At 49.9% G+C, this 25,734-nt stretch overlaps 43 non-coding genes across 43 annotated transcripts; all 43 read left to right on the top strand.

The window, feature by feature from the left end:
* Nucleotides 1-129: 129 nt before the first annotated feature.
* Nucleotides 130-211, top strand: Trnas-uga (transfer RNA serine (anticodon UGA)). The gene has a single exon. It is a non-coding gene; the product is annotated as a tRNA-Ser (tRNA).
* Nucleotides 212-801: 590 nt separating this feature from the next.
* On the top strand, nucleotides 802-874 carry Trnaf-gaa (transfer RNA phenylalanine (anticodon GAA)). Its single transcript has one exon. It is a non-coding gene; the product is annotated as a tRNA-Phe (tRNA).
* Nucleotides 875-1,413: 539 nt separating this feature from the next.
* Nucleotides 1,414-1,486, top strand: Trnak-uuu (transfer RNA lysine (anticodon UUU)). The gene has a single exon. It is a non-coding gene; the product is annotated as a tRNA-Lys (tRNA).
* Nucleotides 1,487-1,624: 138 nt separating this feature from the next.
* Trnas-cga (transfer RNA serine (anticodon CGA)) lies at nucleotides 1,625-1,706 on the top strand. Its single transcript has one exon. It is a non-coding gene; the product is annotated as a tRNA-Ser (tRNA).
* A 702-nt stretch (nucleotides 1,707-2,408) lies between these two features.
* Nucleotides 2,409-2,490, top strand: Trnas-uga (transfer RNA serine (anticodon UGA)). The gene has a single exon. It is a non-coding gene; the product is annotated as a tRNA-Ser (tRNA).
* Nucleotides 2,491-3,080: 590 nt separating this feature from the next.
* Nucleotides 3,081-3,153, top strand: Trnaf-gaa (transfer RNA phenylalanine (anticodon GAA)). The gene has a single exon. It is a non-coding gene; the product is annotated as a tRNA-Phe (tRNA).
* A 539-nt stretch (nucleotides 3,154-3,692) lies between these two features.
* On the top strand, nucleotides 3,693-3,765 carry Trnak-uuu (transfer RNA lysine (anticodon UUU)). The gene has a single exon. It is a non-coding gene; the product is annotated as a tRNA-Lys (tRNA).
* A 138-nt stretch (nucleotides 3,766-3,903) lies between these two features.
* Nucleotides 3,904-3,985, top strand: Trnas-cga (transfer RNA serine (anticodon CGA)). The gene has a single exon. It is a non-coding gene; the product is annotated as a tRNA-Ser (tRNA).
* A 702-nt stretch (nucleotides 3,986-4,687) lies between these two features.
* Nucleotides 4,688-4,769, top strand: Trnas-uga (transfer RNA serine (anticodon UGA)). Its single transcript has one exon. It is a non-coding gene; the product is annotated as a tRNA-Ser (tRNA).
* A 590-nt stretch (nucleotides 4,770-5,359) lies between these two features.
* Nucleotides 5,360-5,432, top strand: Trnaf-gaa (transfer RNA phenylalanine (anticodon GAA)). Its single transcript has one exon. It is a non-coding gene; the product is annotated as a tRNA-Phe (tRNA).
* Nucleotides 5,433-5,971: 539 nt separating this feature from the next.
* On the top strand, nucleotides 5,972-6,044 carry Trnak-uuu (transfer RNA lysine (anticodon UUU)). The gene has a single exon. It is a non-coding gene; the product is annotated as a tRNA-Lys (tRNA).
* Nucleotides 6,045-6,182: 138 nt separating this feature from the next.
* On the top strand, nucleotides 6,183-6,264 carry Trnas-cga (transfer RNA serine (anticodon CGA)). The gene has a single exon. It is a non-coding gene; the product is annotated as a tRNA-Ser (tRNA).
* A 702-nt stretch (nucleotides 6,265-6,966) lies between these two features.
* Trnas-uga (transfer RNA serine (anticodon UGA)) lies at nucleotides 6,967-7,048 on the top strand. The gene has a single exon. It is a non-coding gene; the product is annotated as a tRNA-Ser (tRNA).
* Nucleotides 7,049-7,638: 590 nt separating this feature from the next.
* On the top strand, nucleotides 7,639-7,711 carry Trnaf-gaa (transfer RNA phenylalanine (anticodon GAA)). The gene has a single exon. It is a non-coding gene; the product is annotated as a tRNA-Phe (tRNA).
* Nucleotides 7,712-8,462: 751 nt separating this feature from the next.
* Trnas-cga (transfer RNA serine (anticodon CGA)) lies at nucleotides 8,463-8,544 on the top strand. The gene has a single exon. It is a non-coding gene; the product is annotated as a tRNA-Ser (tRNA).
* Nucleotides 8,545-9,246: 702 nt separating this feature from the next.
* Trnas-uga (transfer RNA serine (anticodon UGA)) lies at nucleotides 9,247-9,328 on the top strand. Its single transcript has one exon. It is a non-coding gene; the product is annotated as a tRNA-Ser (tRNA).
* Nucleotides 9,329-9,918: 590 nt separating this feature from the next.
* On the top strand, nucleotides 9,919-9,991 carry Trnaf-gaa (transfer RNA phenylalanine (anticodon GAA)). The gene has a single exon. It is a non-coding gene; the product is annotated as a tRNA-Phe (tRNA).
* Nucleotides 9,992-10,530: 539 nt separating this feature from the next.
* Trnak-uuu (transfer RNA lysine (anticodon UUU)) lies at nucleotides 10,531-10,603 on the top strand. The gene has a single exon. It is a non-coding gene; the product is annotated as a tRNA-Lys (tRNA).
* Nucleotides 10,604-10,741: 138 nt separating this feature from the next.
* Trnas-cga (transfer RNA serine (anticodon CGA)) lies at nucleotides 10,742-10,823 on the top strand. Its single transcript has one exon. It is a non-coding gene; the product is annotated as a tRNA-Ser (tRNA).
* Nucleotides 10,824-11,525: 702 nt separating this feature from the next.
* Nucleotides 11,526-11,607, top strand: Trnas-uga (transfer RNA serine (anticodon UGA)). Its single transcript has one exon. It is a non-coding gene; the product is annotated as a tRNA-Ser (tRNA).
* A 590-nt stretch (nucleotides 11,608-12,197) lies between these two features.
* On the top strand, nucleotides 12,198-12,270 carry Trnaf-gaa (transfer RNA phenylalanine (anticodon GAA)). The gene has a single exon. It is a non-coding gene; the product is annotated as a tRNA-Phe (tRNA).
* Nucleotides 12,271-12,809: 539 nt separating this feature from the next.
* Trnak-uuu (transfer RNA lysine (anticodon UUU)) lies at nucleotides 12,810-12,882 on the top strand. The gene has a single exon. It is a non-coding gene; the product is annotated as a tRNA-Lys (tRNA).
* Nucleotides 12,883-13,020: 138 nt separating this feature from the next.
* Trnas-cga (transfer RNA serine (anticodon CGA)) lies at nucleotides 13,021-13,102 on the top strand. The gene has a single exon. It is a non-coding gene; the product is annotated as a tRNA-Ser (tRNA).
* Nucleotides 13,103-13,804: 702 nt separating this feature from the next.
* Trnas-uga (transfer RNA serine (anticodon UGA)) lies at nucleotides 13,805-13,886 on the top strand. Its single transcript has one exon. It is a non-coding gene; the product is annotated as a tRNA-Ser (tRNA).
* A 590-nt stretch (nucleotides 13,887-14,476) lies between these two features.
* On the top strand, nucleotides 14,477-14,549 carry Trnaf-gaa (transfer RNA phenylalanine (anticodon GAA)). Its single transcript has one exon. It is a non-coding gene; the product is annotated as a tRNA-Phe (tRNA).
* A 539-nt stretch (nucleotides 14,550-15,088) lies between these two features.
* Trnak-uuu (transfer RNA lysine (anticodon UUU)) lies at nucleotides 15,089-15,161 on the top strand. The gene has a single exon. It is a non-coding gene; the product is annotated as a tRNA-Lys (tRNA).
* A 138-nt stretch (nucleotides 15,162-15,299) lies between these two features.
* Trnas-cga (transfer RNA serine (anticodon CGA)) lies at nucleotides 15,300-15,381 on the top strand. The gene has a single exon. It is a non-coding gene; the product is annotated as a tRNA-Ser (tRNA).
* Nucleotides 15,382-16,083: 702 nt separating this feature from the next.
* Trnas-uga (transfer RNA serine (anticodon UGA)) lies at nucleotides 16,084-16,165 on the top strand. The gene has a single exon. It is a non-coding gene; the product is annotated as a tRNA-Ser (tRNA).
* Nucleotides 16,166-16,755: 590 nt separating this feature from the next.
* On the top strand, nucleotides 16,756-16,828 carry Trnaf-gaa (transfer RNA phenylalanine (anticodon GAA)). Its single transcript has one exon. It is a non-coding gene; the product is annotated as a tRNA-Phe (tRNA).
* Nucleotides 16,829-17,367: 539 nt separating this feature from the next.
* On the top strand, nucleotides 17,368-17,440 carry Trnak-uuu (transfer RNA lysine (anticodon UUU)). Its single transcript has one exon. It is a non-coding gene; the product is annotated as a tRNA-Lys (tRNA).
* Nucleotides 17,441-17,578: 138 nt separating this feature from the next.
* Nucleotides 17,579-17,660, top strand: Trnas-cga (transfer RNA serine (anticodon CGA)). The gene has a single exon. It is a non-coding gene; the product is annotated as a tRNA-Ser (tRNA).
* Nucleotides 17,661-18,362: 702 nt separating this feature from the next.
* Trnas-uga (transfer RNA serine (anticodon UGA)) lies at nucleotides 18,363-18,444 on the top strand. The gene has a single exon. It is a non-coding gene; the product is annotated as a tRNA-Ser (tRNA).
* A 590-nt stretch (nucleotides 18,445-19,034) lies between these two features.
* On the top strand, nucleotides 19,035-19,107 carry Trnaf-gaa (transfer RNA phenylalanine (anticodon GAA)). Its single transcript has one exon. It is a non-coding gene; the product is annotated as a tRNA-Phe (tRNA).
* Nucleotides 19,108-19,646: 539 nt separating this feature from the next.
* On the top strand, nucleotides 19,647-19,719 carry Trnak-uuu (transfer RNA lysine (anticodon UUU)). The gene has a single exon. It is a non-coding gene; the product is annotated as a tRNA-Lys (tRNA).
* A 138-nt stretch (nucleotides 19,720-19,857) lies between these two features.
* On the top strand, nucleotides 19,858-19,939 carry Trnas-cga (transfer RNA serine (anticodon CGA)). The gene has a single exon. It is a non-coding gene; the product is annotated as a tRNA-Ser (tRNA).
* Nucleotides 19,940-20,641: 702 nt separating this feature from the next.
* Trnas-uga (transfer RNA serine (anticodon UGA)) lies at nucleotides 20,642-20,723 on the top strand. The gene has a single exon. It is a non-coding gene; the product is annotated as a tRNA-Ser (tRNA).
* Nucleotides 20,724-21,313: 590 nt separating this feature from the next.
* Nucleotides 21,314-21,386, top strand: Trnaf-gaa (transfer RNA phenylalanine (anticodon GAA)). Its single transcript has one exon. It is a non-coding gene; the product is annotated as a tRNA-Phe (tRNA).
* A 539-nt stretch (nucleotides 21,387-21,925) lies between these two features.
* On the top strand, nucleotides 21,926-21,998 carry Trnak-uuu (transfer RNA lysine (anticodon UUU)). The gene has a single exon. It is a non-coding gene; the product is annotated as a tRNA-Lys (tRNA).
* A 138-nt stretch (nucleotides 21,999-22,136) lies between these two features.
* Nucleotides 22,137-22,218, top strand: Trnas-cga (transfer RNA serine (anticodon CGA)). The gene has a single exon. It is a non-coding gene; the product is annotated as a tRNA-Ser (tRNA).
* A 702-nt stretch (nucleotides 22,219-22,920) lies between these two features.
* Trnas-uga (transfer RNA serine (anticodon UGA)) lies at nucleotides 22,921-23,003 on the top strand. The gene has a single exon. It is a non-coding gene; the product is annotated as a tRNA-Ser (tRNA).
* A 593-nt stretch (nucleotides 23,004-23,596) lies between these two features.
* On the top strand, nucleotides 23,597-23,670 carry Trnaf-gaa (transfer RNA phenylalanine (anticodon GAA)). The gene has a single exon. It is a non-coding gene; the product is annotated as a tRNA-Phe (tRNA).
* Nucleotides 23,671-24,426: 756 nt separating this feature from the next.
* Nucleotides 24,427-24,508, top strand: Trnas-cga (transfer RNA serine (anticodon CGA)). The gene has a single exon. It is a non-coding gene; the product is annotated as a tRNA-Ser (tRNA).
* A 706-nt stretch (nucleotides 24,509-25,214) lies between these two features.
* Trnas-uga (transfer RNA serine (anticodon UGA)) lies at nucleotides 25,215-25,296 on the top strand. The gene has a single exon. It is a non-coding gene; the product is annotated as a tRNA-Ser (tRNA).
* The last annotated feature ends 438 nt before the right edge of the window (nucleotides 25,297-25,734 follow it).

Genomic DNA, 25,734 nt, shown 5'->3' with positions numbered 1-25,734 from the left:
CGAAAATTAATACACTTTCGTAACGGCTAATGGAAACCCTACAGAAAAGAGTGAGGCCACGCCGTTTTCTGCCATCAGATTGCTTCTAAAGATGGCGGTTTCAGTTGTCGGGAGTCGCTTCCGCCACCGGCAGTCGTGGCCGAGTGGTTAAGGCGTCTGACTTGAAATCAGATTCCCTCTGGGAGCGTAGGTTCGAGTCCTGCCGACTGCGAAAATTTTCTCGCTCTCAAAAGGCGGACGTTCAGCTGCATCCTAGCAGTTGCGTCACTACTAAACACGTGGGTCACCAGCAATGTGCAGTGCTATTTGATCCAGGGCGCAGCGTTACAGTCGCGCCCAGAAGCCGCAGCTCATCTCCGCGTCTCACAGCCGTCCACCTGGTGTTAGTACAAGTGTCGCCTCACTGGGCAGTGCAGATGTGTCCATTTTAGCTTGCAGACGATGACGTGTAGCAATTTATGAGCTAACGCAAGTCGTATGTTTTACCGTGTGTATCTGCTAGATACTGCCTCTCATACGGTGGAGAGACTCACTCCTTCTTGTGTCTCGTTCTCCGCACACGAGTTGCCCCTGGCATCGATATAGCACGGGTTTTCTAGCGTCAGCGAAGTCAATATTACACGAATCGAGTCGACATGTTTGCTTGTTACGATGACGGAAGAAGAAGAAATGTGTGTGGAACTTCACTGCATCGGCTGCTCGCCTTTCAGCGCCCCTGTGTCTTATCAGACGAAGGTGACTGTGAAATTGGCAACGAGGCAGAGGTTAACGAACACATGCAAATGGCAACCTTCGACGTCAGCCGAAATAGCTCAGTTGGGAGAGCGTTAGACTGAAGATCTAAAGGTCCCTGGTTCGATCCCGGGTTTCGGCAGGTATTCGTTTTGATGCGACGCCAATGGAATTACTCTGCGTTTGTGATAATGCAACTACCGCTGACAACAAAAATGACTCTCTCCTGTAGCTGTTCTGGTTGTCTAGTGCATGCCATAAGAGGAACTCACTAGACAACTAACTCCCCTAGAAGCAAAAGAATTAAAAATATCCTACCGACTGCATTCCTTTTTCTGTGTCAGGTGGTGAAGAACGTCTTCAACGGAACCGTGAAATGAGCGAAAGCGTGGGAAACATTGCATTCGAAATGCTTGTGAATTTTCCAATTGCCCAGTGAGTGTCGACAAAACACGTAAATTCTCTGCTCCGACGTATGAGGCGTAACAACTAGTGCAATTTGTTGTTGCATCGTGTGCCAGCAGTCTTCGAGAGTGTGTTACGAGCTTAGCGTGATAAGTTTGTAGACAGCATGTAGGCGACGTTTTATTAGTAACGGCCCCATACAGCGATTGCACAACAGTAAAGGACATGAGTCAATGTATAGTTGTGCATTGTGGGAGGTTTTGCAGCCTCGTCTGAGCCCGGATAGCTCAGTTGGTAGAGCATTAGGCTTTTAACCTAAGGGTCCAGGGTTCAAGGCCCCGTCGAGGCGGAAATTTTAACACTTTGGTAGCGATTCGTCTGGTAGCGGTGGAAACGCTACGGAAAATAATGCAGTTACGCCGTTTACTGACACCACAGTGCTTTAAACGGTAGCAGTTGCATGTGTCGGGAGAACACCGCGCTAACGGCAGTCGTGGCCGAGTGGTTAAGGCGTCTGACTCGAAATCAGATTCCCTCTGGGAGCGTAGGTTCGAATCCTACCGGCTGCGTGCGATTTTGCGTACAGAGGAGCAAACATTTTCGCACACATGTGACATGCGTGGGCGAATGCGGGTGCAAACCAGTGACGCCATTCTCAACAAGACGAAAATTTCCGTTTTAAGAATACTGAGTTTTCGCGACGACCGCTGCTTACTGTGGCTATCGGTTCACCTCACACTGACACTGACGCTGGGACTGCAGAAAGCCGTCGCTGAGATCGTGAGTTCACAGATGTGCTCGAAAGTGATGGACAGAGCGAACATTTCATTTTCTTTTTAAGAATCGCAATTTCCATCACTCGAGTGCGGCCAAAGCAGTGGTGCAGCGTTTCTTTTCTTAAGATCTCGCAGCTGCTTGGAGGTATGTCGATCGTTTTAAGACGACAGAAAACTAGCGTCAGCGGTGCGTCAGTGGGAAGTCGGTGAAGTCGCCATCGGAGCCATAAGCCAGTAATTACGACATACGAATCACTCGCGCACCGCGCAGCTGTACGATAATGCTCGTGCGTGGGCCCGCATAGCTGAGTCGGTAGAGCGCTAGGTTTTCAACCAAAGGGTCCTGGGTTCAAGTCCCTGTCTGGGCGAAAATTAATACACTTTCGTAACGGCTAATGGAAACCCTACAGAAAAGAGTGAGGCCACGCCGTTTTCTGCCATCAGATTGCTTCTAAAGATGGCGGTTTCAGTTGTCGGGAGTCGCTTCCGCCACCGGCAGTCGTGGCCGAGTGGTTAAGGCGTCTGACTTGAAATCAGATTCCCTCTGGGAGCGTAGGTTCGAGTCCTGCCGACTGCGAAAATTTTCTCGCTCTCAAAAGGCGGACGTTCAGCTGCATCCTAGCAGTTGCGTCACTACTAAACACGTGGGTCACCAGCAATGTGCAGTGCTATTTGATCCAGGGCGCAGCGTTACAGTCGCGCCCAGAAGCCGCAGCTCATCTCCGCGTCTCACAGCCGTCCACCTGGTGTTAGTACAAGTGTCGCCTCACTGGGCAGTGCAGATGTGTCCATTTTAGCTTGCAGACGATGACGTGTAGCAATTTATGAGCTAACGCAAGTCGTATGTTTTACCGTGTGTATCTGCTAGATACTGCCTCTCATACGGTGGAGAGACTCACTCCTTCTTGTGTCTCGTTCTCCGCACACGAGTTGCCCCTGGCATCGATATAGCACGGGTTTTCTAGCGTCAGCGAAGTCAATATTACACGAATCGAGTCGACATGTTTGCTTGTTACGATGACGGAAGAAGAAGAAATGTGTGTGGAACTTCACTGCATCGGCTGCTCGCCTTTCAGCGCCCCTGTGTCTTATCAGACGAAGGTGACTGTGAAATTGGCAACGAGGCAGAGGTTAACGAACACATGCAAATGGCAACCTTCGACGTCAGCCGAAATAGCTCAGTTGGGAGAGCGTTAGACTGAAGATCTAAAGGTCCCTGGTTCGATCCCGGGTTTCGGCAGGTATTCGTTTTGATGCGACGCCAATGGAATTACTCTGCGTTTGTGATAATGCAACTACCGCTGACAACAAAAATGACTCTCTCCTGTAGCTGTTCTGGTTGTCTAGTGCATGCCATAAGAGGAACTCACTAGACAACTAACTCCCCTAGAAGCAAAAGAATTAAAAATATCCTACCGACTGCATTCCTTTTTCTGTGTCAGGTGGTGAAGAACGTCTTCAACGGAACCGTGAAATGAGCGAAAGCGTGGGAAACATTGCATTCGAAATGCTTGTGAATTTTCCAATTGCCCAGTGAGTGTCGACAAAACACGTAAATTCTCTGCTCCGACGTATGAGGCGTAACAACTAGTGCAATTTGTTGTTGCATCGTGTGCCAGCAGTCTTCGAGAGTGTGTTACGAGCTTAGCGTGATAAGTTTGTAGACAGCATGTAGGCGACGTTTTATTAGTAACGGCCCCATACAGCGATTGCACAACAGTAAAGGACATGAGTCAATGTATAGTTGTGCATTGTGGGAGGTTTTGCAGCCTCGTCTGAGCCCGGATAGCTCAGTTGGTAGAGCATTAGGCTTTTAACCTAAGGGTCCAGGGTTCAAGGCCCCGTCGAGGCGGAAATTTTAACACTTTGGTAGCGATTCGTCTGGTAGCGGTGGAAACGCTACGGAAAATAATGCAGTTACGCCGTTTACTGACACCACAGTGCTTTAAACGGTAGCAGTTGCATGTGTCGGGAGAACACCGCGCTAACGGCAGTCGTGGCCGAGTGGTTAAGGCGTCTGACTCGAAATCAGATTCCCTCTGGGAGCGTAGGTTCGAATCCTACCGGCTGCGTGCGATTTTGCGTACAGAGGAGCAAACATTTTCGCACACATGTGACATGCGTGGGCGAATGCGGGTGCAAACCAGTGACGCCATTCTCAACAAGACGAAAATTTCCGTTTTAAGAATACTGAGTTTTCGCGACGACCGCTGCTTACTGTGGCTATCGGTTCACCTCACACTGACACTGACGCTGGGACTGCAGAAAGCCGTCGCTGAGATCGTGAGTTCACAGATGTGCTCGAAAGTGATGGACAGAGCGAACATTTCATTTTCTTTTTAAGAATCGCAATTTCCATCACTCGAGTGCGGCCAAAGCAGTGGTGCAGCGTTTCTTTTCTTAAGATCTCGCAGCTGCTTGGAGGTATGTCGATCGTTTTAAGACGACAGAAAACTAGCGTCAGCGGTGCGTCAGTGGGAAGTCGGTGAAGTCGCCATCGGAGCCATAAGCCAGTAATTACGACATACGAATCACTCGCGCACCGCGCAGCTGTACGATAATGCTCGTGCGTGGGCCCGCATAGCTGAGTCGGTAGAGCGCTAGGTTTTCAACCAAAGGGTCCTGGGTTCAAGTCCCTGTCTGGGCGAAAATTAATACACTTTCGTAACGGCTAATGGAAACCCTACAGAAAAGAGTGAGGCCACGCCGTTTTCTGCCATCAGATTGCTTCTAAAGATGGCGGTTTCAGTTGTCGGGAGTCGCTTCCGCCACCGGCAGTCGTGGCCGAGTGGTTAAGGCGTCTGACTTGAAATCAGATTCCCTCTGGGAGCGTAGGTTCGAGTCCTGCCGACTGCGAAAATTTTCTCGCTCTCAAAAGGCGGACGTTCAGCTGCATCCTAGCAGTTGCGTCACTACTAAACACGTGGGTCACCAGCAATGTGCAGTGCTATTTGATCCAGGGCGCAGCGTTACAGTCGCGCCCAGAAGCCGCAGCTCATCTCCGCGTCTCACAGCCGTCCACCTGGTGTTAGTACAAGTGTCGCCTCACTGGGCAGTGCAGATGTGTCCATTTTAGCTTGCAGACGATGACGTGTAGCAATTTATGAGCTAACGCAAGTCGTATGTTTTACCGTGTGTATCTGCTAGATACTGCCTCTCATACGGTGGAGAGACTCACTCCTTCTTGTGTCTCGTTCTCCGCACACGAGTTGCCCCTGGCATCGATATAGCACGGGTTTTCTAGCGTCAGCGAAGTCAATATTACACGAATCGAGTCGACATGTTTGCTTGTTACGATGACGGAAGAAGAAGAAATGTGTGTGGAACTTCACTGCATCGGCTGCTCGCCTTTCAGCGCCCCTGTGTCTTATCAGACGAAGGTGACTGTGAAATTGGCAACGAGGCAGAGGTTAACGAACACATGCAAATGGCAACCTTCGACGTCAGCCGAAATAGCTCAGTTGGGAGAGCGTTAGACTGAAGATCTAAAGGTCCCTGGTTCGATCCCGGGTTTCGGCAGGTATTCGTTTTGATGCGACGCCAATGGAATTACTCTGCGTTTGTGATAATGCAACTACCGCTGACAACAAAAATGACTCTCTCCTGTAGCTGTTCTGGTTGTCTAGTGCATGCCATAAGAGGAACTCACTAGACAACTAACTCCCCTAGAAGCAAAAGAATTAAAAATATCCTACCGACTGCATTCCTTTTTCTGTGTCAGGTGGTGAAGAACGTCTTCAACGGAACCGTGAAATGAGCGAAAGCGTGGGAAACATTGCATTCGAAATGCTTGTGAATTTTCCAATTGCCCAGTGAGTGTCGACAAAACACGTAAATTCTCTGCTCCGACGTATGAGGCGTAACAACTAGTGCAATTTGTTGTTGCATCGTGTGCCAGCAGTCTTCGAGAGTGTGTTACGAGCTTAGCGTGATAAGTTTGTAGACAGCATGTAGGCGACGTTTTATTAGTAACGGCCCCATACAGCGATTGCACAACAGTAAAGGACATGAGTCAATGTATAGTTGTGCATTGTGGGAGGTTTTGCAGCCTCGTCTGAGCCCGGATAGCTCAGTTGGTAGAGCATTAGGCTTTTAATCTAAGGGTCCAGGGTTCAAGGCCCCGTCGAGGCGGAAATTTTAACACTTTGGTAGCGATTCGTCTGGTAGCGGTGGAAACGCTACGGAAAATAATGCAGTTACGCCGTTTACTGACACCACAGTGCTTTAAACGGTAGCAGTTGCATGTGTCGGGAGAACACCGCGCTAACGGCAGTCGTGGCCGAGTGGTTAAGGCGTCTGACTCGAAATCAGATTCCCTCTGGGAGCGTAGGTTCGAATCCTACCGGCTGCGTGCGATTTTGCGTACAGAGGAGCAAACATTTTCGCACACATGTGACATGCGTGGGCGAATGCGGGTGCAAACCAGTGACGCCATTCTCAACAAGACGAAAATTTCCGTTTTAAGAATACTGAGTTTTCGCGACGACCGCTGCTTACTGTGGCTATCGGTTCACCTCACACTGACACTGACGCTGGGACTGCAGAAAGCCGTCGCTGAGATCGTGAGTTCACAGATGTGCTCGAAAGTGATGGACAGAGCGAACATTTCATTTTCTTTTTAAGAATCGCAATTTCCATCACTCGAGTGCGGCCAAAGCAGTGGTGCAGCGTTTCTTTTCTTAAGATCTCGCAGCTGCTTGGAGGTATGTCGATCGTTTTAAGACGACAGAAAACTAGCGTCAGCGGTGCGTCAGTGGGAAGTCGGTGAAGTCGCCATCGGAGCCATAAGCCAGTAATTACGACATACGAATCACTCGCGCACCGCGCAGCTGTACGATAATGCTCGTGCGTGGGCCCGCATAGCTGAGTCGGTAGAGCGCTAGGTTTTCAACCAAAGGGTCCTGGGTTCAAGTCCCTGTCTGGGCGAAAATTAATACACTTTCGTAACGGCTAATGGAAACCCTACAGAAAAGAGTGAGGCCACGCCGTTTTCTGCCATCAGATTGCTTCTAAAGATGGCGGTTTCAGTTGTCGGGAGTCGCTTCCGCCACCGGCAGTCGTGGCCGAGTGGTTAAGGCGTCTGACTTGAAATCAGATTCCCTCTGGGAGCGTAGGTTCGAGTCCTGCCGACTGCGAAAATTTTCTCGCTCTCAAAAGGCGGACGTTCAGCTGCATCCTAGCAGTTGCGTCACTACTAAACACGTGGGTCACCAGCAATGTGCAGTGCTATTTGATCCAGGGCGCAGCGTTACAGTCGCGCCCAGAAGCCGCAGCTCATCTCCGCGTCTCACAGCCGTCCACCTGGTGTTAGTACAAGTGTCGCCTCACTGGGCAGTGCAGATGTGTCCATTTTAGCTTGCAGACGATGACGTGTAGCAATTTATGAGCTAACGCAAGTCGTATGTTTTACCGTGTGTATCTGCTAGATACTGCCTCTCATACGGTGGAGAGACTCACTCCTTCTTGTGTCTCGTTCTCCGCACACGAGTTGCCCCTGGCATCGATATAGCACGGGTTTTCTAGCGTCAGCGAAGTCAATATTACACGAATCGAGTCGACATGTTTGCTTGTTACGATGACGGAAGAAGAAGAAATGTGTGTGGAACTTCACTGCATCGGCTGCTCGCCTTTCAGCGCCCCTGTGTCTTATCAGACGAAGGTGACTGTGAAATTGGCAACGAGGCAGAGGTTAACGAACACATGCAAATGGCAACCTTCGACGTCAGCCGAAATAGCTCAGTTGGGAGAGCGTTAGACTGAAGATCTAAAGGTCCCTGGTTCGATCCCGGGTTTCGGCAGGTATTCGTTTTGATGCGACGCCAATGGAATTACTCTGCGTTTGTGATAATGCAACTACCGCTGACAACAAAAATGACTCTCTCCTGTAGCTGTTCTGGTTGTCTAGTGCATGCCATAAGAGGAACTCACTAGACAACTAACTCCCCTAGAAGCAAAAGAATTAAAAATATCCTACCGACTGCATTCCTTTTTCTGTGTCAGGTGGTGAAGAACGTCTTCAACGGAACCGTGAAATGAGCGAAAGCGTGGGAAACATTGCATTCGAAATGCTTGTGAATTTTCCAATTGCCCAGTGAGTGTCGACAAAACACGTAAATTCTCTGCTCCGACGTATGAGGCGTAACAACTAGTGCAATTTGTTGTTGCATCGTGTGCCAGCAGTCTTCGAGAGTGTGTTACGAGCTTAGCGTGATAAGTTTGTAGACAGCATGTAGGCGACGTTTTATTAGTAACGGCCCCATACAGCGATTGCACAACAGTAAAGGACATGAGTCAATGTATAGTTGTGCATTGTGGGAGGTTTTGCAGCCTCGTCTGAGCCCGGATAGCTCAGTTGGTAGAGCATTAGGCTTTTTAACCTAAGGGTCCAGGGTTCAAGGCCCCGTCGAGGCGGAAATTTTAACACTTTGGTAGCGATTCGTCTGGTAGCGGTGGAAACGCTACGGAAAATAATGCAGTTACGCCGTTTACTGACACCACAGTGCTTTAAACGGTAGCAGTTGCATGTGTCGGGAGAACACCGCGCTAACGGCAGTCGTGGCCGAGTGGTTAAGGCGTCTGACTCGAAATCAGATTCCCTCTGGGAGCGTAGGTTCGAATCCTACCGGCTGCGTGCGATTTTGCGTACAGAGGAGCAAACATTTTCGCACACATGTGACATGCGTGGGCGAATGCGGGTGCAAACCAGTGACGCCATTCTCAACAAGACGAAAATTTCCGTTTTAAGAATACTGAGTTTTCGCGACGACCGCTGCTTACTGTGGCTATCGGTTCACCTCACACTGACACTGACGCTGGGACTGCAGAAAGCCGTCGCTGAGATCGTGAGTTCACAGATGTGCTCGAAAGTGATGGACAGAGCGAACATTTCATTTTCTTTTTAAGAATCGCAATTTCCATCACTCGAGTGCGGCCAAAGCAGTGGTGCAGCGTTTCTTTTCTTAAGATCTCGCAGCTGCTTGGAGGTATGTCGATCGTTTTAAGACGACAGAAAACTAGCGTCAGCGGTGCGTCAGTGGGAAGTCGGTGAAGTCGCCATCGGAGCCATAAGCCAGTAATTACGACATACGAATCACTCGCGCACCGCGCAGCTGTACGATAATGCTCGTGCGTGGGCCCGCATAGCTGAGTCGGTAGAGCGCTAGGTTTTCAACCAAAGGGTCCTGGGTTCAAGTCCCTGTCTGGGCGAAAATTAATACACTTTCGTAACGGCTAATGGAAACCCTACAGAAAAGAGTGAGGCCACGCCGTTTTCTGCCATCAGATTGCTTCTAAAGATGGCGGTTTCAGTTGTCGGGAGTCGCTTCCGCCACCGGCAGTCGTGGCCGAGTGGTTAAGGCGTCTGACTTGAAATCAGATTCCCTCTGGGAGCGTAGGTTCGAGTCCTGCCGACTGCGAAAATTTTCTCGCTCTCAAAAGGCGGACGTTCAGCTGCATCCTAGCAGTTGCGTCACTACTAAACACGTGGGTCACCAGCAATGTGCAGTGCTATTTGATCCAGGGCGCAGCGTTACAGTCGCGCCCAGAAGCCGCAGCTCATCTCCGCGTCTCACAGCCGTCCACCTGGTGTTAGTACAAGTGTCGCCTCACTGGGCAGTGCAGATGTGTCCATTTTAGCTTGCAGACGATGACGTGTAGCAATTTATGAGCTAACGCAAGTCGTATGTTTTACCGTGTGTATCTGCTAGATACTGCCTCTCATACGGTGGAGAGACTCACTCCTTCTTGTGTCTCGTTCTCCGCACACGAGTTGCCCCTGGCATCGATATAGCACGGGTTTTCTAGCGTCAGCGAAGTCAATATTACACGAATCGAGTCGACATGTTTGCTTGTTACGATGACGGAAGAAGAAGAAATGTGTGTGGAACTTCACTGCATCGGCTGCTCGCCTTTCAGCGCCCCTGTGTCTTATCAGACGAAGGTGACTGTGAAATTGGCAACGAGGCAGAGGTTAACGAACACATGCAAATGGCAACCTTCGACGTCAGCCGAAATAGCTCAGTTGGGAGAGCGTTAGACTGAAGATCTAAAGGTCCCTGGTTCGATCCCGGGTTTCGGCAGGTATTCGTTTTGATGCGACGCGAATGGAATTACTCTGCGTTTGTGATAATGCAACTACCGCTGACAACAAAAATGACTCTCTCCTGTAGCTGTTCTGGTTGTCTAGTGCATGCCATAAGAGGAACTCACTAGACAACTAACTCCCCTAGAAGCAAAAGAATTAAAAATATCCTACCGACTGCATTCCTTTTTCTGTGTCAGGTGGTGAAGAACGTCTTCAACGGAACCGTGAAATGAGCGAAAGCGTGGGAAACATTGCATTCGAAATGCTTGTGAATTTTCCAATTGCCCAGTGAGTGTCGACAAAACACGTAAATTCTCTGCTCCGACGTATGAGGCGTAACAACTAGTGCAATTTGTTGTTGCATCGTGTGCCAGCAGTCTTCGAGAGTGTGTTACGAGCTTAGCGTGATAAGTTTGTAGACAGCATGTAGGCGACGTTTTATTAGTAACGGCCCCATACAGCGATTGCACAACAGTAAAGGACATGAGTCAATGTATAGTTGTGCATTGTGGGAGGTTTTGCAGCCTCGTCTGAGCCCGGATAGCTCAGTTGGTAGAGCATTAGGCTTTTAACCTAAGGGTCCAGGGTTCAAGGCCCCGTCGAGGCGGAAATTTTAACACTTTGGTAGCGATTCGTCTGGTAGCGGTGGAAACGCTACGGAAAATAATGCAGTTACGCCGTTTACTGACACCACAGTGCTTTAAACGGTAGCAGTTGCATGTGTCGGGAGAACACCGCGCTAACGGCAGTCGTGGCCGAGTGGTTAAGGCGTCTGACTCGAAATCAGATTCCCTCTGGGAGCGTAGGTTCGAATCCTACCGGCTGCGTGCGATTTTGCGTACAGAGGAGCAAACATTTTCGCACACATGTGACATGCGTGGGCGAATGCGGGTGCAAACCAGTGACGCCATTCTCAACAAGACGAAAATTTCCGTTTTAAGAATACTGAGTTTTCGCGACGACCGCTGCTTACTGTGGCTATCGGTTCACCTCACACTGACACTGACGCTGGGACTGCAGAAAGCCGTCGCTGAGATCGTGAGTTCACAGATGTGCTCGAAAGTGATGGACAGAGCGAACATTTCATTTTCTTTTTAAGAATCGCAATTTCCATCACTCGAGTGCGGCCAAAGCAGTGGTGCAGCGTTTCTTTTCTTAAGATCTCGCAGCTGCTTGGAGGTATGTCGATCGTTTTAAGACGACAGAAAACTAGCGTCAGCGGTGCGTCAGTGGGAAGTCGGTGAAGTCGCCATCGGAGCCATAAGCCAGTAATTACGACATACGAATCACTCGCGCACCGCGCAGCTGTACGATAATGCTCGTGCGTGGGCCCGCATAGCTGAGTCGGTAGAGCGCTAGGTTTTCAACCAAAGGGTCCTGGGTTCAAGTCCCTGTCTGGGCGAAAATTAATACACTTTCGTAACGGCTAATGGAAACCCTACAGAAAAGAGTGAGGCCACGCCGTTTTCTGCCATCAGATTGCTTCTAAAGATGGCGGTTTCAGTTGTCGGGAGTCGCTTCCGCCACCGGCAGTCGTGGCCGAGTGGTTAAGGCGTCTGACTTGAAATCAGATTCCCTCTGGGAGCGTAGGTTCGAGTCCTGCCGACTGCGAAAATTTTCTCGCTCTCAAAAGGCGGACGTTCAGCTGCATCCTAGCAGTTGCGTCACTACTAAACACGTGGGTCACCAGCAATGTGCAGTGCTATTTGATCCAGGGCGCAGCGTTACAGTCGCGCCCAGAAGCCGCAGCTCATCTCCGCGTCTCACAGCCGTCCACCTGGTGTTAGTACAAGTGTCGCCTCACTGGGCAGTGCAGATGTGTCCATTTTAGCTTGCAGACGATGACGTGTAGCAATTTATGAGCTAACGCAAGTCGTATGTTTTACCGTGTGTATCTGCTAGATACTGCCTCTCATACGGTGGAGAGACTCACTCCTTCTTGTGTCTCGTTCTCCGCACACGAGTTGCCCCTGGCATCGATATAGCACGGGTTTTCTAGCGTCAGCGAAGTCAATATTACACGAATCGAGTCGACATGTTTGCTTGTTACGATGACGGAAGAAGAAGAAATGTGTGTGGAACTTCACTGCATCGGCTGCTCGCCTTTCAGCGCCCCTGTGTCTTATCAGACGAAGGTGACTGTGAAATTGGCAACGAGGCAGAGGTTAACGAACACATGCAAATGGCAACCTTCGACGTCAGCCGAAATAGCTCAGTTGGGAGAGCGTTAGACTGAAGATCTAAAGGTCCCTGGTTCGATCCCGGGTTTCGGCAGGTATTCGTTTTGATGCGACGCCAATGGAATTACTCTGCGTTTGTGATAATGCAACTACCGCTGACAACAAAAATGACTCTCTCCTGTAGCTGTTCTGGTTGTCTAGTGCATGCCATAAGAGGAACTCACTAGACAACTAACTCCCCTAGAAGCAAAAGAATTAAAAATATCCTACCGACTGCATTCCTTTTTCTGTGTCAGGTGGTGAAGAACGTCTTCAACGGAACCGTGAAATGAGCGAAAGCGTGGGAAACATTGCATTCGAAATGCTTGTGAATTTTCCAATTGCCCAGTGAGTGTCGACAAAACACGTAAATTCTCTGCTCCGACGTATGAGGCGTAACAACTAGTGCAATTTGTTGTTGCATCGTGTGCCAGCAGTCTTCGAGAGTGTGTTACGAGCTTAGCGTGATAAGTTTGTAGACAGCATGTAGGCGACGTTTTATTAGTAACGGCCCCATACAGCGATTGCACAACAGTAAAGGACATGAGTCAATGTATAGTTGTGCATTGTGGGAGGTTTTGCAGCCTCGTCTGAGCCCGGATAGCTCAGTTGGTAGAGCATTAGGCTTTTAACCTAAGGGTCCAGGGTTCAAGGCCCCGTCGAGGCGGAAATTTTAACACTTTGGTAGCGATTCGTCTGGTAGCGGTGGAAACGCTACGGAAAATAATGCAGTTACGCCGTTTACTGACACCACAGTGCTTTAAACGGTAGCAGTTGCATGTGTCGGGAGAACACCGCGCTAACGGCAGTCGTGGCCGAGTGGTTAAGGCGTCTGACTCGAAATCAGATTCCCTCTGGGAGCGTAGGTTCGAATCCTACCGGCTGCGTGCGATTTTGCGTACAGAGGAGCAAACATTTTCGCACACATGTGACATGCGTGGGCGAATGCGGGTGCAAACCAGTGACGCCATTCTCAACAAGACGAAAATTTCCGTTTTAAGAATACTGAGTTTTCGCGACGACCGCTGCTTACTGTGGCTATCGGTTCACCTCACACTGACACTGACGCTGGGACTGCAGAAAGCCGTCGCTGAGATCGTGAGTTCACAGATGTGCTCGAAAGTGATGGACAGAGCGAACATTTCATTTTCTTTTTAAGAATCGCAATTTCCATCACTCGAGTGCGGCCAAAGCAGTGGTGCAGCGTTTCTTTTCTTAAGATCTCGCAGCTGCTTGGAGGTATGTCGATCGTTTTAAGACGACAGAAAACTAGCGTCAGCGGTGCGTCAGTGGGAAGTCGGTGAAGTCGCCATCGGAGCCATAAGCCAGTAATTACGACATACGAATCACTCGCGCACCGCGCAGCTGTACGATAATGCTCGTGCGTGGGCCCGCATAGCTGAGTCGGTAGAGCGCTAGGTTTTCAACCAAAGGGTCCTGGGTTCAAGTCCCTGTCTGGGCGAAAATTAATACACTTTCGTAACGGCTAATGGAAACCCTACAGAAAAGAGTGAGGCCACGCCGTTTTCTGCCATCAGATTGCTTCTAAAGATGGCGGTTTCAGTTGTCGGGAGTCGCTTCCGCCACCGGCAGTCGTGGCCGAGTGGTTAAGGCGTCTGACTTGAAATCAGATTCCCTCTGGGAGCGTAGGTTCGAGTCCTGCCGACTGCGAAAATTTTCTCGCTCTCAAAAGGCGGACGTTCAGCTGCATCCTAGCAGTTGCGTCACTACTAAACACGTGGGTCACCAGCAATGTGCAGTGCTATTTGATCCAGGGCGCAGCGTTACAGTCGCGCCCAGAAGCCGCAGCTCATCTCCGCGTCTCACAGCCGTCCACCTGGTGTTAGTACAAGTGTCGCCTCACTGGGCAGTGCAGATGTGTCCATTTTAGCTTGCAGACGATGACGTGTAGCAATTTATGAGCTAACGCAAGTCGTATGTTTTACCGTGTGTATCTGCTAGATACTGCCTCTCATACGGTGGAGAGACTCACTCCTTCTTGTGTCTCGTTCTCCGCACACGAGTTGCCCCTGGCATCGATATAGCACGGGTTTTCTAGCGTCAGCGAAGTCAATATTACACGAATCGAGTCGACATGTTTGCTTGTTACGATGACGGAAGAAGAAGAAATGTGTGTGGAACTTCACTGCATCGGCTGCTCGCCTTTCAGCGCCCCTGTGTCTTATCAGACGAAGGTGACTGTGAAATTGGCAACGAGGCAGAGGTTAACGAACACATGCAAATGGCAACCTTCGACGTCAGCCGAAATAGCTCAGTTGGGAGAGCGTTAGACTGAAGATCTAAAGGTCCCTGGTTCGATCCCGGGTTTCGGCAGGTATTCGTTTTGATGCGACGCCAATGGAATTACTCTGCGTTTGTGATAATGCAACTACCGCTGACAACAAAAATGACTCTCTCCTGTAGCTGTTCTGGTTGTCTAGTGCATGCCATAAGAGGAACTCACTAGACAACTAACTCCCCTAGAAGCAAAAGAATTAAAAATATCCTACCGACTGCATTCCTTTTTCTGTGTCAGGTGGTGAAGAACGTCTTCAACGGAACCGTGAAATGAGCGAAAGCGTGGGAAACATTGCATTCGAAATGCTTGTGAATTTTCCAATTGCCCAGTGAGTGTCGACAAAACACGTAAATTCTCTGCTCCGACGTATGAGGCGTAACAACTAGTGCAATTTGTTGTTGCATCGTGTGCCAGCAGTCTTCGAGAGTGTGTTACGAGCTTAGCGTGATAAGTTTGTAGACAGCATGTAGGCGACGTTTTATTAGTAACGGCCCCATACAGCGATTGCACAACAGTAAAGGACATGAGTCAATGTATAGTTGTGCATTGTGGGAGGTTTTGCAGCCTCGTCTGAGCCCGGATAGCTCAGTTGGTAGAGCATTAGGCTTTTAACCTAAGGGTCCAGGGTTCAAGGCCCCGTCGAGGCGGAAATTTTAACACTTTGGTAGCGATTCGTCTGGTAGCGGTGGAAACGCTACGGAAAATAATGCAGTTACGCCGTTTACTGACACCACAGTGCTTTAAACGGTAGCAGTTGCATGTGTCGGGAGAACACCGCGCTAACGGCAGTCGTGGCCGAGTGGTTAAGGCGTCTGACTCGAAATCAGATTCCCTCTGGGAGCGTAGGTTCGAATCCTACCGGCTGCGTGCGATTTTGCGTACAGAGGAGCAAACATTTTCGCACACATGTGACATGCGTGGGCGAATGCGGGTGCAAACCAGTGACGCCATTCTCAACAAGACGAAAATTTCCGTTTTAAGAATACTGAGTTTTCGCGACGACCGCTGCTTACTGTGGCTATCGGTTCACCTCACACTGACACTGACGCTGGGACTGCAGAAAGCCGTCGCTGAGATCGTGAGTTCACAGATGTGCTCGAAAGTGATGGACAGAGCGAACATTTCATTTTCTTTTTAAGAATCGCAATTTCCATCACTCGAGTGCGGCCAAAGCAGTGGTGCAGCGTTTCTTTTCTTAAGATCTCGCAGCTGCTTGGAGGTATGTCGATCGTTTTAAGACGACAGAAAACTAGCGTCAGCGGTGCGTCAGTGGGAAGTCGGTGAAGTCGCCATCGGAGCCATAAGCCAGTAATTACGACATACGAATCACTCGCGCACCGCGCAGCTGTACGATAATGCTCGTGCGTGGGCCCGCATAGCTGAGTCGGTAGAGCGCTAGGTTTTCAACCAAAGGGTCCTGGGTTCAAGTCCCTGTCTGGGCGAAAATTAATACACTTTCGTAACGGCTAATGGAAACCCTACAGAAAAGAGTGAGGCCACGCCGTTTTCTGCCATCAGATTGCTTCTAAAGATGGCGGTTTCAGTTGTCGGGAGTCGCTTCCGCCACCGGCAGTCGTGGCCGAGTGGTTAAGGCGTCTGACTTGAAATCAGATTCCCTCTGGGAGCGTAGGTTCGAGTCCTGCCGACTGCGAAAATTTTCTCGCTCTCAAAAGGCGGACGTTCAGCTGCATCCTAGCAGTTGCGTCACTACTAAACACGTGGGTCACCAGCAATGTGCAGTGCTATTTGATCCAGGGCGCAGCGTTACAGTCGCGCCCAGAAGCCGCAGCTCATCTCCGCGTCTCACAGCCGTCCACCTGGTGTTAGTACAAGTGTCGCCTCACTGGGCAGTGCAGATGTGTCCATTTTAGCTTGCAGACGATGACGTGTAGCAATTTATGAGCTAACGCAAGTCGTATGTTTTACCGTGTGTATCTGCTAGATACTGCCTCTCATACGGTGGAGAGACTCACTCCTTCTTGTGTCTCGTTCTCCGCACACGAGTTGCCCCTGGCATCGATATAGCACGGGTTTTCTAGCGTCAGCGAAGTCAATATTACACGAATCGAGTCGACATGTTTGCTTGTTACGATGACGGAAGAAGAAGAAATGTGTGTGGAACTTCACTGCATCGGCTGCTCGCCTTTCAGCGCCCCTGTGTCTTATCAGACGAAGGTGACTGTGAAATTGGCAACGAGGCAGAGGTTAACGAACACATGCAAATGGCAACCTTCGACGTCAGCCGAAATAGCTCAGTTGGGAGAGCGTTAGACTGAAGATCTAAAGGTCCCTGGTTCGATCCCGGGTTTCGGCAGGTATTCGTTTTGATGCGACGCCAATGGAATTACTCTGCGTTTGTGATAATGCAACTACCGCTGACAACAAAAATGACTCTCTCCTGTAGCTGTTCTGGTTGTCTAGTGCATGCCATAAGAGGAACTCACTAGACAACTAACTCCCCTAGAAGCAAAAGAATTAAAAATATCCTACCGACTGCATTCCTTTTTCTGTGTCAGGTGGTGAAGAACGTCTTCAACGGAACCGTGAAATGAGCGAAAGCGTGGGAAACATTGCATTCGAAATGCTTGTGAATTTTCCAATTGCCCAGTGAGTGTCGACAAAACACGTAAATTCTCTGCTCCGACGTATGAGGCGTAACAACTAGTGCAATTTGTTGTTGCATCGTGTGCCAGCAGTCTTCGAGAGTGTGTTACGAGCTTAGCGTGATAAGTTTGTAGACAGCATGTAGGCGACGTTTTATTAGTAACGGCCCCATACAGCGATTGCACAACAGTAAAGGACATGAGTCAATGTATAGTTGTGCATTGTGGGAGGTTTTGCAGCCTCGTCTGAGCCCGGATAGCTCAGTTGGTAGAGCATTAGGCTTTTAACCTAAGGGTCCAGGGTTCAAGGCCCCGTCGAGGCGGAAATTTTAACACTTTGGTAGCGATTCGTCTGGTAGCGGTGGAAACGCTACGGAAAATAATGCAGTTACGCCGTTTACTGACACCACAGTGCTTTAAACGGTAGCAGTTGCATGTGTCGGGAGAACACCGCGCTAACGGCAGTCGTGGCCGAGTGGTTAAGGCGTCTGACTCGAAATCAGATTCCCTCTGGGAGCGTAGGTTCGAATCCTACCGGCTGCGTGCGATTTTGCGTACAGAGGAGCAAACATTTTCGCACACATGTGACATGCGTGGGCGAATGCGGGTGCAAACCAGTGACGCCATTCTCAACAAGACGAAAATTTCCGTTTTAAGAATACTGAGTTTTCGCGACGACCGCTGCTTACTGTGGCTATCGGTTCACCTCACACTGACACTGACGCTGGGACTGCAGAAAGCCGTCGCTGAGATCGTGAGTTCACAGATGTGCTCGAAAGTGATGGACAGAGCGAACATTTCATTTTCTTTTTAAGAATCGCAATTTCCATCACTCGAGTGCGGCCAAAGCAGTGGTGCAGCGTTTCTTTTCTTAAGATCTCGCAGCTGCTTGGAGGTATGTCGATCGTTTTAAGACGACAGAAAACTAGCGTCAGCGGTGCGTCAGTGGGAAGTCGGTGAAGTCGCCATCGGAGCCATAAGCCAGTAATTACGACATACGAATCACTCGCGCACCGCGCAGCTGTACGATAATGCTCGTGCGTGGGCCCGCATAGCTGAGTCGGTAGAGCGCTAGGTTTTCAACCAAAGGGTCCTGGGTTCAAGTCCCTGTCTGGGCGAAAATTAATACACTTTCGTAACGGCTAATGGAAACCCTACAGAAAAGAGTGAGGCCACGCCGTTTTCTGCCATCAGATTGCTTCTAAAGATGGCGGTTTCAGTTGTCGGGAGTCGCTTCCGCCACCGGCAGTCGTGGCCGAGTGGTTAAGGCGTCTGACTTGAAATCAGATTCCCTCTGGGAGCGTAGGTTCGAGTCCTGCCGACTGCGAAAATTTTCTCGCTCTCAAAAGGCGGACGTTCAGCTGCATCCTAGCAGTTGCGTCACTACTAAACACGTGGGTCACCAGCAATGTGCAGTGCTATTTGATCCAGGGCGCAGCGTTACAGTCGCGCCCAGAAGCCGCAGCTCATCTCCGCGTCTCACAGCCGTCCACCTGGTGTTAGTACAAGTGTCGCCTCACTGGGCAGTGCAGATGTGTCCATTTTAGCTTGCAGACGATGACGTGTAGCAATTTATGAGCTAACGCAAGTCGTATGTTTTACCGTGTGTATCTGCTAGATACTGCCTCTCATACGGTGGAGAGACTCACTCCTTCTTGTGTCTCGTTCTCCGCACACGAGTTGCCCCTGGCATCGATATAGCACGGGTTTTCTAGCGTCAGCGAAGTCAATATTACACGAATCGAGTCGACATGTTTGCTTGTTACGATGACGGAAGAAGAAGAAATGTGTGTGGAACTTCACTGCATCGGCTGCTCGCCTTTCAGCGCCCCTGTGTCTTATCAGACGAAGGTGACTGTGAAATTGGCAACGAGGCAGAGGTTAACGAACACATGCAAATGGCAACCTTCGACGTCAGCCGAAATAGCTCAGTTGGGAGAGCGTTAGACTGAAGATCTAAAGGTCCCTGGTTCGATCCCGGGTTTCGGCAGGTATTCGTTTTGATGCGACGCCAATGGAATTACTCTGCGTTTGTGATAATGCAACTACCGCTGACAACAAAAATGACTCTCTCCTGTAGCTGTTCTGGTTGTCTAGTGCATGCCATAAGAGGAACTCACTAGACAACTAACTCCCCTAGAAGCAAAAGAATTAAAAATATCCTACCGACTGCATTCCTTTTTCTGTGTCAGGTGGTGAAGAACGTCTTCAACGGAACCGTGAAATGAGCGAAAGCGTGGGAAACATTGCATTCGAAATGCTTGTGAATTTTCCAATTGCCCAGTGAGTGTCGACAAAACACGTAAATTCTCTGCTCCGACGTATGAGGCGTAACAACTAGTGCAATTTGTTGTTGCATCGTGTGCCAGCAGTCTTCGAGAGTGTGTTACGAGCTTAGCGTGATAAGTTTGTAGACAGCATGTAGGCGACGTTTTATTAGTAACGGCCCCATACAGCGATTGCACAACAGTAAAGGACATGAGTCAATGTATAGTTGTGCATTGTGGGAGGTTTTGCAGCCTCGTCTGAGCCCGGATAGCTCAGTTGGTAGAGCATTAGGCTTTTAACCTAAGGGTCCAGGGTTCAAGGCCCCGTCGAGGCGGAAATTTTAACACTTTGGTAGCGATTCGTCTGGTAGCGGTGGAAACGCTACGGAAAATAATGCAGTTACGCCGTTTACTGACACCACAGTGCTTTAAACGGTAGCAGTTGCATGTGTCGGGAGAACACCGCGCTAACGGCAGTCGTGGCCGAGTGGTTAAGGCGTCTGACTCGAAATCAGATTCCCTCTGGGAGCGTAGGTTCGAATCCTACCGGCTGCGTGCGATTTTGCGTACAGAGGAGCAAACATTTTCGCACACATGTGACATGCGTGGGCGAATGCGGGTGCAAACCAGTGACGCCATTCTCAACAAGACGAAAATTTCCGTTTTAAGAATACTGAGTTTTCGCGACGACCGCTGCTTACTGTGGCTATCGGTTCACCTCACACTGACACTGACGCTGGGACTGCAGAAAGCCGTCGCTGAGATCGTGAGTTCACAGATGTGCTCGAAAGTGATGGACAGAGCGAACATCTCATTTTCTTTTTAAGAATCGCAATTTCCATCACTCGAGTGCGGCCAAAGCAGTGGTGCAGCGTTTCTTTTCTTAAGATCTCGCAGCTGCTTGGAGGTATGTCGATCGTTTTAAGACGACAGAAAACTAGCGTCAGCGGTGCGTCAGTGGGAAGTCGGTGAAGTCGCCATCGGAGCCATAAGCCAGTAATTACGACATACGAATCACTCGCGCACCGCGCAGCTGTACGATAATGCTCGTGCGTGGGCCCGCATAGCTGAGTCGGTAGAGCGCTAGGTTTTCAACCAAAGGGTCCTGGGTTCAAGTCCCTGTCTGGGCGAAAATTAATACACTTTCGTAACGGCTAATGGAAACCCTACAGAAAAGAGTGAGGCCACGCCGTTTTCTGCCATCAGATTGCTTCTAAAGATGGCGGTTTCAGTTGTCGGGAGTCGCTTCCGCCACCGGCAGTCGTGGCCGAGTGGTTAAGGCGTCTGACTTGAAATCAGATTCCCTCTGGGAGCGTAGGTTCGAGTCCTGCCGACTGCGAAAATTTTCTCGCTCTCAAAAGGCGGACGTTCAGCTGCATCCTAGCAGTTGCGTCACTACTAAACACGTGGGTCACCAGCAATGTGCAGTGCTATTTGATCCAGGGCGCAGCGTTACAGTCGCGCCCAGAAGCCGCAGCTCATCTCCGCGTCTCACAGCCGTCCACCTGGTGTTAGTACAAGTGTCGCCTCACTGGGCAGTGCAGATGTGTCCATTTTAGCTTGCAGACGATGACGTGTAGCAATTTATGAGCTAACGCAAGTCGTATGTTTTACCGTGTGTATCTGCTAGATACTGCCTCTCATACGGTGGAGAGACTCACTCCTTCTTGTGTCTCGTTCTCCGCACACGAGTTGCCCCTGGCATCGATATAGCACGGGTTTTCTAGCGTCAGCGAAGTCAATATTACACGAATCGAGTCGACATGTTTGCTTGTTACGATGACGGAAGAAGAAGAAATGTGTGTGGAACTTCACTGCATCGGCTGCTCGCCTTTCAGCGCCCCTGTGTCTTATCAGACGAAGGTGACTGTGAAATTGGCAACGAGGCAGAGGTTAACGAACACATGCAAATGGCAACCTTCGACGTCAGCCGAAATAGCTCAGTTGGGAGAGCGTTAGACTGAAGATCTAAAGGTCCCTGGTTCGATCCCGGGTTTCGGCAGGTATTCGTTTTGATGCGACGCCAATGGAATTACTCTGCGTTTGTGATAATGCAACTACCGCTGACAACAAAAATGACTCTCTCCTGTAGCTGTTCTGGTTGTCTAGTGCATGCCATAAGAGGAACTCACTAGACAACTAACTCCCCTAGAAGCAAAAGAATTAAAAATATCCTACCGACTGCATTCCTTTTTCTGTGTCAGGTGGTGAAGAACGTCTTCAACGGAACCGTGAAATGAGCGAAAGCGTGGGAAACATTGCATTCGAAATGCTTGTGAATTTTCCAATTGCCCAGTGAGTGTCGACAAAACACGTAAATTCTCTGCTCCGACGTATGAGGCGTAACAACTAGTGCAATTTGTTGTTGCATCGTGTGCCAGCAGTCTTCGAGAGTGTGTTACGAGCTTAGCGTGATAAGTTTGTAGACAGCATGTAGGCGACGTTTTATTAGTAACGGCCCCATACAGCGATTGCACAACAGTAAAGGACATGAGTCAATGTATAGTTGTGCATTGTGGGAGGTTTTGCAGCCTCGTCTGAGCCCGGATAGCTCAGTTGGTAGAGCATTAGGCTTTTAACCTAAGGGTCCAGGGTTCAAGGCCCCGTCGAGGCGGAAATTTTAACACTTTGGTAGCGATTCGTCTGGTAGCGGTGGAAACGCTACGGAAAATAATGCAGTTACGCCGTTTACTGACACCACAGTGCTTTAAACGGTAGCAGTTGCATGTGTCGGGAGAACACCGCGCTAACGGCAGTCGTGGCCGAGTGGTTAAGGCGTCTGACTCGAAATCAGATTCCCTCTGGGAGCGTAGGTTCGAATCCTACCGGCTGCGTGCGATTTTGCGTACAGAGGAGCAAACATTTTCGCACACATGTGACATGCGTGGGCGAATGCGGGTGCAAACCAGTGACGCCATTCTCAACAAGACGAAAATTTCCGTTTTAAGAATACTGAGTTTTCGCGACGACCGCTGCTTACTGTGGCTATCGGTTCACCTCACACTGACACTGACGCTGGGACTGCAGAAAGCCGTCGCTGAGATCGTGAGTTCACAGATGTGCTCGAAAGTGATGGACAGAGCGAACATCTCATTTTCTTTTTAAGAATCGCAATTTCCATCACTCGAGTGCGGCCAAAGCAGTGGTGCAGCGTTTCTTTTCTTAAGATCTCGCAGCTGCTTGGAGGTATGTCGATCGTTTTAAGACGACAGAAAACTAGCGTCAGCGGTGCGTCAGTGGGAAGTCGGTGAAGTCGCCATCGGAGCCATAGCCAGTAATTACGACATACGAATCACTCGCGCACCGCGCCAGCTGTACGATAATGCTCGTGCGTGGGCCCGCATAGCTGAGTCGGTAGAGCGCTAGGTTTTCAACCAAAGGGTCCTGGGTTCAAGTCCCTGTCTGGGCGAAAATTAATACACTTTCGTAACGGCTAATGGAAACCCTACAGAAAAGAGTGAGGCCACGCCGTTTTCTGCCATCAGATTGCTTCTAAAGATGGCGGTTTCAGTTGTCGGGAGTCGCTTCCGCCACCGGCAGTCGTGGCCGAGTGGTTAAGGCGTCCTGACTTGAAATCAGATTCCCTCTGGGAGCGTAGGTTCGAGTCCTGCCGACTGCGAAAATTTTCTCGCTCTCAAAAGGCGGACGTTCAGCTGCATCCTAGCAGTTGCGTCACTACTAAACACGTGGGTCACCAGCAATGTGCAGTGCTATTTGATCCAGGGCGCAGCGTTACAGTCGCGCCCAGAAGCCGCAGCTCATCTCCGCGTCTCACAGCCGTCCACCTGGTGTTAGTACAAGTGTCGCCTCACTGGGCAGTGCAGATGTGTCCATTTTAGCTTGCAGGACGATGACGTGTAGCAATTTATGAGCTAACGCAAGTCGTATGTTTTACCGTGTGTATCTGCTAGATACTGCCTCTCATACGGTGGAGAGACTCACTCCTTCTTGTGTCTCGTTCTCCGCACACGAGTTGCCCCTGGCATCGATATAGCACGGGTTTTCTAGCGTCAGCGAAGTCAATATTACACGAATCGAGTCGACATGTTTGCTTGTTTACGATGACGGAAGAAGAAGAAATGTGTGTGGAACTTCACTGCATCGGCTGCTCGCCTTTCAGCGCCCCTGTGTTCTTATCAGACGAAGGTGACTGTGAAATTGGCAACGAGGCAGAGGTTAACGAACACATGCAAATGGCAACCTTCGACGTCAGCCGAAATAGCTCAGTTGGGAGAGCGTTTAGACTGAAGATCTAAAGGTCCCTGGTTCGATCCCGGGTTTCGGCAGGTATTCGTTTTGATGCGACGCCAATGGAATTACTCTGCGTTTGTGATAATGCAACTACCGCTGACAACAAAAATGACTCTCTCCTGTAGCTGTTCTGGTTGTCTAGTGCATGCCATAAGAGGAACTCACTAGACAACTAACTCCCCTAGAAGCAAAAGAATTAAAAATATCCTACCGACTGCATTCCTTTTTCTGTGTCAGGTGGTGAAGAACGTCTTCAACGGAACCGTGAAATGAGCGAAAGCGTGGGAAACATTGCATTCGAAATGCTTGTGAATTTTTCCAATTGCCCAGTGAGTGTCGACAAAACACGTAAATTCTCTGCTCCGACGTATGAGGCGTAACAACTAGTGCAATTTGTTGTTGCATCGTCGTGTGCCAGCAGTCTTCGAGAGTGTGTTACGAGCTTAGCGTGATAAGTTTGTAGACAGCATGTAGGCGACGTTTTATTAGTAACGGCCCCATACAGCGATTGCAACAACAGTAAAGGACATGAGTCAATGTATAGTTGTGCATTGTGGGAGGTTTTGCAGCCTCGTCTGAGCCCGGATAGCTCAGTTGGTAGAGCATTAGGCTTTTTAACCTAAGGGTCCAGGGTTCAAGGCCCCGTCGAGGCGGAAATTTTAACACTTTGGTAGCGATTCGTCTGGTAGCGGTGGAAACGCTACGGAAAATAATGCAGTTACGCCGTTTACTGACACCACAGTGCTTTAAACGGTAGCAGTTGCATGTGTCGGGAGAACACCGCGCTAACGGCAGTCGTGGCCGAGTGGTTAAGGCGTCTGACTCGAAATCAGATTCCCTCTGGGAGCGTAGGTTCGAATCCTACCGGCTGCGTGCGATTTTGCGTACAGAGGAGCAAACATTTTCGCACACATGTGACATGCGTGGGCGAATGCGGGTGCAAACCCAGTGACGCCATTCTCAACAAGACGAAAATTTTCCGTTTTAAGAATACTGAGTTTTCGCGACGACCGCTGCTTACTGTGGCTATCGGTTCACCTCACACTGACACTGACGCTGGGACTGCAGAAAGCCGTCGCTGAGATCGTGAGTTCACAGATGTGCTCGAAAGTGATGGACAGAGCGAACATCTCATTTTCTTTTTAAGAATCGCAATTTCCATCACTCGAGTGCGGCCAAAGCAGTGGTGCAGCGTTTCTTTTCTTAAGATCTCGCAGCTGCTTGGAGGTATGTCGATCGTTTTAAGACGACAGAAAACTAGCGTCAGCGGTGCGTCAGTGGGAAGTCGGTGAAGTCGCCATCGGAGCCATAAGCCAGTAATTACGACATACGAATCACTCGCGCACCGCGCAGCTGTACGATAATGCTCGTGCGTGGGCCCGCATAGCTGAGTCGGTAGAGCGCTAGGTTTTCAACCAAAGGGTCCTGGGTTCAAGTCCCCTGTCTGGGCGAAAATTAATACACTTTCGTCAACGGCTAATGGAAACCCTACAGAAAAGAGTGAGGCCACGCCGTTTTCTGCCATCAGATTGCTTCTAAAGATGGCGGTTTCAGTTGTCGGGAGTCGCTTCCGCCACCGGCAGTCGTGGCCGAGTGGTTAAGGCGTCTGACTTGAAATCAGATTCCCTCTGGGAGCGTAGGTTCGAGTCCTGCCGACTGCGAAAATTTTCTCGCTCTCAAAAGGCGGACGTTCAGCTGCATCCTAGCAGTTGCGTCACTACTAAACACGTGGGTCACCAGCAATGTGCAGTGCTATTTGATCCAGGGCGCAGCGTTACAGTCGCGCCCAGAAGCCGCAGCTCATCTCCGCGTCTCACAGCCGTCCACCTGGTGTTAGTACAAGTGTCGCCTCACTGGCAGTGCAGATGTGTCCATTTTAGCTTGCAGACGATGACGTGTAGCAATTTATGAGCTAACGCAAGTCGTATGTTTTACCGTGTGTATCTGCTAGATACTGCCTCTCATACGGTGGAGAGACTCACTCCTTCTTGTGTCTCGTTCTCCGCACACGAGTTGCCCCTGGCATCGATATAGCACGGGTTTTCTAGCGTCAGCGAAGTCAATATTACACGAATCGAGTCGACATGTTTGCTTGTTAC

The sequence above is a fragment of the Schistocerca serialis genome, unplaced genomic scaffold (assembly GCF_023864345.2).
Source record: "Schistocerca serialis cubense isolate TAMUIC-IGC-003099 unplaced genomic scaffold, iqSchSeri2.2 HiC_scaffold_1024, whole genome shotgun sequence".
Classification (NCBI taxonomy): Eukaryota; Metazoa; Arthropoda; class Insecta; order Orthoptera; family Acrididae; genus Schistocerca; species Schistocerca serialis.
This window is presented reverse-complemented; position numbering and strand designations above follow the sequence as displayed.